At 43.6% G+C, this 7,500-nt stretch overlaps 1 long non-coding RNA gene across 2 annotated transcripts in view; it reads left to right on the top strand.

The window, feature by feature from the left end:
- LOC135089744 (uncharacterized) overlaps nt 1–7,500 on the top strand; it is a 320,684-nt gene that overhangs the window by 286,780 nt on the left and 26,404 nt on the right. For both annotated transcript variants that reach the window (XR_010261621.1, XR_010261623.1), the window contains exon 6: nt 4,395–4,561. This is a non-coding gene — a long non-coding RNA (uncharacterized LOC135089744). The remainder of the gene's footprint in view (nt 1–4,394; nt 4,562–7,500) is intronic.

The following is a 7,500-nucleotide window of genomic DNA, read 5'->3' as shown; positions in this document are numbered from 1 at the left end:
TAACATACTCGTACACCACTGCGGGAAGGTGAGTCTTATGGGACTTTGACACGGGCTGGGTGTCGTTAAAACCGTTCATGTGCAAAGACAACTTTATGAGTTTTTTTTTTTTTCCTCCTTTTTATGGGAACATGAAATTCCTCTGACTCAGTGAAAAATTTATCGGCTGTCTGTGGAATTATTGGAAACCACAGAACGTGAGTGACATTAAAACTTTTCATCTCTGTTTTACCCGTGAAGAACATTCTGCCCTTATAACAACATAAGCATATAGAGGATACTCTGGATATATATCCAGAAGACAAAGCGTGCCTGGGTTTTAAAGGTGTGGATCGACGTGTCATTGCAGAGGGAAGAATTTTATTTTTATTTATTTGTTTATTTATTTATTTTTTTTTTTTATTTATTTTTTTATTTATTTTTATTTTTTTTATTTATATATTTTTTTTTTTTTCTTTTTTTGTGACGACGGAGTAGCACGAACATGCCTGGCGACCGACTTTCCAAACGCATGAAATAAAACTGTCAATGTTGAAAAATAACAACTGTGGCTCCGTGTCACCGTCCTGGTCCCTGACCCGCACCTGGGGGCTTTTATTGATGACTGTCCTGTTGTGTGTGTGTGTATGTGTGTGTGTGAGAGAGAAAGAGAGAGAGAGAGAGAGAGAGAGAGAGAGAGAGAGAGAGAGAGAGAGAGAGAGAGAGAGAGAGAGAGAGAGAGAGAGAGAGAGAGAGATTGCACCTCCCTCATGTCAGGTTTTCCTTTCTGTTAGTAATTCCAGTATAAACAGGCGTTGTAATTCCTTTGTGAAACTGTGGGCGAGTTTCCCGCTTAACGAATGCCTTGGATGTTCTCGTGTTTGCATTTCAATTTAAACAATCGCAAACATTTGTGAGGAAGACCCCTTGAATAGCACTGGAGTTGTGGTGATCTTGGTGTGGGCACGGTGAGGTGGCGGCAGACCATCACCAGCAAGACTACGCCTGCAGCTCGCGGTCAAGAGTTTGGCAGACGAGGCGCCAAGGAACTAGACACTCGAAGTCACAAGTTAAAGTTTACGAGGTTCTCTTCTCGCCTCAGCTGGTGCTCGCCCTCTCCCGCGCCGCTGAATATTGGCATCCTGATGGACGTCTTTGAGCGCTGGCAAAGCTGACCCGGGGCAAAGGACTGGTGGTCCGGAGGATGGAGGAGGAGGAGGACGAGCGAGGGTCAGGGTGAATGGCAAAGCTAAGATCATTAAGATTTAGGATTTCAACTCAGTCTTGGAGGGAATGAGGGAGGGAGGGAACGAGCTATGGATGTGGTGAAGGTGAGCTGGTGTCTGTGATGGTGACTGAATTTTTGTGAGAGAGAGAGAGAGAGAGAGAGAGAGAGAGAGAGAGAGAGAGAGAGAGAGAGAGAGAGAGAGAGAGCGCACTGTTGCATGACGATAAAGATGATAAATAAAAGTACCGCTAGTGAACAACCGGTTTCTGTACAAGCCAAGGACACATAACTTTCACACACGTTAGCAATTATTTCATCCCTTTGTTTCCACCCTAATTTTTTCTCGTCTCTAGGATTAATTAACATCCTGTTTTATCTCTGCAGTTGCCATGTCAGTAATGTGTTCGGGGAATAAGATTTATGCAATACTTTACTTGGAAACACGCGCGGCGTGAGGTCATCAGGACGGTACTTGCCACACTGAATGGTGACACACAACCCATCCCACAATGATTGCTGGCGGCGGTGCGCTTCTCTTCCCGCCATGTGCACCTGAGGAAGTGGTTCCCTAAAGGCGTATGCATGAAAGCGCCATCTTCTTCCCGGTATCCGCCGGCTGGGTTTCTTTGCCTCGCACCCGTCAAGGAGGGGGTGGGGAAGAAAGCTTCTGCCCACTACAACACGCTTCTTACACGCTCACTGCCCGTCTATGCCTTGTCAACATGTCACTACCATTTACTCAGGCTATTCATTGCGTGTTTGCTATATATATCTTTTGAGCCCGAGAGAAATGTTCGGCAACGCGTTAAAACTACCTAACTCCATGGTGACGTGAACAAAAAAAAAATACAGTTAAGAAAAGTCTCTCTCTCTCTCTCTCTCTCTCTCTCTCTCTCTCTCTCTCTCTCTCTCTCTCTCTCTCTCTCTCTCTCTCTCTCTCTCTCTCTCTCTCTCTCTCTCTCTTTGAAAGCATAACTACTGACTTTCACCAAATAGTTTTGCCGAACGTTAAAGGCAAATGCCATTATCACATTTATTGAATCTATACCATACGCATAATGAACTAAGAAATGTTCACAGGATTTTTTTTTTTTTTCTAATAACCAAGATTTGTTTCGCAAGTGTTCATCAAAGCTGAGTTCAAGTGGCAACATCACAAGATACCTTTGAAAAATATAACTGTAAAAAAAATATAGGCACATAAACTCGTCATAAAAGTAGTCTATTGGTCAGAACCAGAAACAAAGCCGCGAAGTTGTCGTGCTACCTCTGTTATTGAAGCTGGAAGTTATTTTCATAGTATTTCTGTGACTTGCGTACTTCTTGATTTTATAATTTAGAACCAGATATTTGACTAGTTTCAAAATTACTCATCCAGAATAATCCTGTTATGAACCCCGATAAATACCAATACAGGACAAAGCCTTGCCTAGCCACAGGCAACAATTCCATGATCGAAACCTCGCCACTCCACACCACAGTTTCAGTCCTTGAACTTTACTAGTAAATTCGATACTGTTTCGTGGAAAGCCGTAAAAAGTATTGCATTATTTCGTTTTTTTTTTTTTCTTTTTTTCAGAGACAACGAAGCGAAAAGTGAAAAGGATAGGGAAAAAAAAAACATGTTTGCATGCACCATCCGCCTGGCCAAGTCATCGAAGCTCTTACAGTATCCAAAACCCAGCAGTGTTAATACAGGAACCATTATACATTTTCAAGTGAAGATATCGATGATGACGTTATCCCATGTGATGAAGTTATGCATTCCGCCACTGCGACACTGGCGGCACCTTAGATGGCTGTGAAATGCAATCTGGAAGGGGTAGGTCTTGTCCCACAGACGGCATGGATGCTGTGCACCGGGAGGAATAATTCCTTCAGCTTGTTAGTCATCCTCTCCTCCGTGACTCCCTCCCATATTACGCGTGCTACGTTTGGCCTCGCACAATTGCATTACCAGCGATGTGTTCTGAGAATACAAAGCCTGATGAGATCGATACAGCTTTGCTCAGAGGATCACATCCATAGATTCAGGTTCCCACCTGTGTCTCCAGGCCTTTGAGGAAGCCACAATTCCTGTTCACATAAAGGCGGCTCATCGATACATTAAAGACATTAGAAGACAAAATATTAAGAGGAAGTAATCGGGTTTACTTTCGTCAGAGAGTTGCGTTTCCCAAAATGTGTGTCTAATCAAAGAATGTGCACTTGGTGTTAGTAACGAAGAACAGAAGACATGTGTTACGTAGTCAGTAGTTGGTATGGTGCTTCAAACTAAAAAGAATCCAGTTTACTTCACATTTCTGAAACTTTAATATAGGCAATGACTTTTCTTTTCTAGTAAGAGATAGGTGGTACGTTTGCTGCGGTACAAAGTTCCTCCGCAGAAAGTTGAAAAAGGAAGCTCAAAGAAGAAAAGGAGAACGAGAAAGCTGGCCATTCCAGAGATGTGCAATGTGCAGTGCCCTGGCCTCAGCCACACAGCTGCTCCCCTATTAGAGGAACAAAGGGCAGGTCATCCCCTCAACTTAAGTGAATTCTCTCGTACACTTTTTTTTTTTTTCACTTTACACTAACAGAATGAAGAAATAAATGTCCCATATATTTTCTTTCTTGTCCTCTTGTCATGGTGCCGTTTTTCTTCGTTGCTTTCTTTGTTGTTTGCGTGCCGGAGAACAAGTGTTACGTCCTTGGCGCTGAAATACGGGGCCAGACAATGTATATTTCCCCATCTTGTCGTCATCTGCTCTGCCGCTAGCACAGATGTCTTGTTTTCACCAGTGCTTTAAAAATAGAATTTAATTTTTTTCTTATTGGAAAACAATACGTCAAGAGGAAACAATGATAAACGTAACAGGAAGCACAAAATGTGTGCAAGTGCAATATTTTCCTCCAGTGTGCACAGCGGTGCCACCAAATCCTAGGTAACGAAATGAAGATAAGCATGACATGACAATGCTACCACCTTGAACTCTGAAAGATATGTGATGTGTGTGTATGTGTGTGTGTGTGTGTGTGTGTGTGTGTGTGTGTGTGTGTGTGTGTGTATGTGTGTGTGTGTGTGTGTGTGTGTGTAACATGGGAAAGAAATATATACTGTACAATGAATTTTATGTAGAAATTTTGGAAATTTGTTTAGTGTGTGTTTTTTGTTGTTGTTGTTGTTGTTGTTTTCCTCCATTACCAGATAGTTGGTGTACGAGTGTACAAGTAGCAGAGAGTTGACGACCTCCGTGCTGCCTAAACAGCGGGAACAAACTTATCGTTCAAATTAGCAACAGAAACACACATCAGAGACCCTACAGCTAGGCGGTGTTTGGCTTTCTGTCGCTGTCTTCCTTCATCGTTCTCAAGGTAATGTGCTGCTTGTGTTTGACGCGGCTGCGTTGTGTATCGTTAGTTTCTGCCACGTCAGACGTAATTGTTGTATTTCTTAAAATTATCATCTTTCCACACATTACTTATAAGTGCTGCACCGAAAGGGTAGTTACTCCTAATATGGTAAGATCAGTTTAGTTTTAAAATTTCTTGGTAAGACTTGGCTTTAGGAAAATTAGAAAAAAAAATAAAGTAGAAAGAAGCAACATAGAGTAAGGAAAAGAAGCAAAGGCTTAAAGGAGAAGAGAAGGTGTTTTACTGATAGAAAACAATTTCTATGACAGGCAGAGATACATGAACTGATGCACAAAAGTCAGGATATTATACCTCTCCACTACTGTTATATCACACACACACACACACACACACACACAACACACACACATAATGCACTCCGCGTTCTTCATAAACGGCTTTAACCGTTGTAGGATCCGCGGAAAGGCCGGCGAGACGTTGGAGGCTTCGGGGGGTACTGGCGGAGTTATCATGATCAAGGAGTTAGCTTACCATTAGCGAGAGTGAGGCGCGCAGAGCAGGCCCTGTAGTGTCTTGGGAGAGGCGTTGGAAGGCAGAAGGGAGGAGATGGGGCAAATGCAGACGTGTAAGCATAACATACATAGAGAGAGAGAGAGAGAGAGAGAGAGAGAGAGAGAGAGAGAGAGAGAGAGAGAGAGAGAGAGAGAGAGAGAGAGAGAGAGAGAGAGAGAGAGAGTTCTGGTTAGATTTATCAGTGGTATTGTTATATGAAACATTTTAAGTGCATGTAGGGTAAGACAGTAAGGCAAACACCAGGACACGTAACAGTGGTAATAATCAATTTGAGAAAAGCAACTTTTATAAACGTAGCACAAAGAAGAATGACAAAAAAAAATTAGAAAGAAAAAAAAGACTAAGGTAGTAATATCGAGGCAGACGAAGAATTTCTTGGCGCATTATAGGGTGAGGACATGGAAAACATAATTGCGAAGAATTTTAATAGATAGCATGAAGTAGTCAGAGGGTGGAGGAGAGGGAGGAACAAACCCAGAATCGTCCAAGGTAGAGTTTTTAGCAAAGGTTTGAGCGGAGAGTTCAGCTTTAGAAATAGATGTGATAGCAGTGGTGCCATTTGGTTGAAATAAAGGAGGGAAATAAGAAGAAAAGTTATTGAAGATATTTTTGGCTAGATGCCAGAAGTCATGAGGGGAGTTAGATCTTGAAAGATTTTGACACTTTCTGTTGATGGAGGAGTTTTTGGATAGTTGGAGAACAGATTTGGCATGGTTCCGGGTAGAAATATTAATTGCATGAGATTCTGGTGATGGAAGGCTTAAGTACCTTTTGTGGGCCACCTCTCTATCATGTATAGCACGAGAACAAGCTATGTTAAACCAAGGTTCGGAAGGTTTAGGTCGAGAAAAAGAATGAGGAATGTACGCCTCCATGCCAGACACTATCACCTCTGTTATGCGCTCGGCACACAAAGACGGGTCTCTGACACGGAAGCAGTAGTCATTCCAAGGAAAATCAGCAAAATACCTCCTCAGGTCCCCCTAACTAGCAGAGGCAAAACGCCAGAGGCACCTTCGCTTAGGGGGATTCTGAGGAGGGATTGGAGCGATAGGACAAGATACAGATATGAGATTTGTGATCAGAGGAGCCCAACGGAGAAGAGGTGACAGCATAAGCAGAAGGATTAGAAGTCAGGAAAAGGTCAAGAATGTTGGGAGTATCTCCAAGACGGTCAGGAATACGAATAGATGTTGCACCAGTTGCTCTAGGTCATGGAGGATAGCAAAGTTAAAGGCTAGTTCACCAGGATGGTCAGTGAAGGGAGAGGAAAGTCAAAACTGATGGTGAACATTGAAGTCTCCAAGAATGGAGATCTCTGCAAAAAGGGAAGAGAGAATGTGATCCACTTTAGAAGTTAAGTAGTCAAAGAATTTCTTGTAGTCAGAGGAGTCAGGTGAGAGGTATACAGCACAGATAAATTTAATTTGAGAGTGACTCTGTAGTCGTAGCCAGATGGTGGAAAACTCGGAAGATTCAAGAACGTGGGCACGAGAGCAGGTTAAGACGTTGCGCTCATAAACGCAACATCCAGCTTTGGACTGAAAATGAGGATAGAGAAAGTAGGAGGGAACAGAAAAGGGGCTACTGTCAGTTGCCTCAGACACCTGTGTTTCAGTGAAGGAAAGAAGACGAGGTTTAGAAGAGGGGAGGTGCTGTTCTACAGATTGAAAATTAGATTTTAGACAGCGAACGTTGCAGAAGTTAATGAAGAAAAGGTTGAGGGAGATGTCAAGACACTTATGGTCGTTGTCAGAAGGACAGTCCGACCTGGGGACATTTGTGGTCCCCTCCCCAGATGGGGACTCCGAGGCTGGTGTAGGAGTCGCCATGATAATTTTGAAATTTTGAGTGAAGGGTGTGTGTGTTATTAGGTGCTTGTAGTTTTGTGTGGAGGAAGAGGGCAGGCTGTAACCGCCTCCCTGCCTTGTAAGACTCAAAGGGAAACGTTCAGTGAGGTCACAGCTGGGTTTAATGATAAGTTCACAGCACCCCCTGATCCAGTGCTTTAGAACTCACTAGGAGTAAATTATCGTTTCGGCAGATGCCTACTGCCTCCTCCTTCTAAAATAGGTCTGTAAAGACTGGGAAAGTTAAAGGCGAGGTTAAAGACGGGGGAGAAAGGAACTGGCTCGGGGACACCCGAGCCAGAATAGTACCGTGGGCGGCGGTGGGCGGGCAGCCAGGCACAGGCAGAAGTCGCGATCCCAGCCAAGGCCATTTAGAGTAGATTGATTAGATGGCTCAGCTGTTGGGCGTCCTCTGCATGTGGTGCCAAGTGGCTGCCAGGGTGGGTGGGGGTAAGCGTCAAGGTGGTTGATAAGGATGACAGACTTAGGCAGGGGTCAGGTCGCAGGTGAGGGGAG

The sequence above is a fragment of the Scylla paramamosain genome, chromosome 3 (assembly GCF_035594125.1).
Source record: "Scylla paramamosain isolate STU-SP2022 chromosome 3, ASM3559412v1, whole genome shotgun sequence".
In the NCBI taxonomy this organism is placed as follows: Eukaryota; Metazoa; Arthropoda; class Malacostraca; order Decapoda; family Portunidae; genus Scylla; species Scylla paramamosain.
This window is presented reverse-complemented; position numbering and strand designations above follow the sequence as displayed.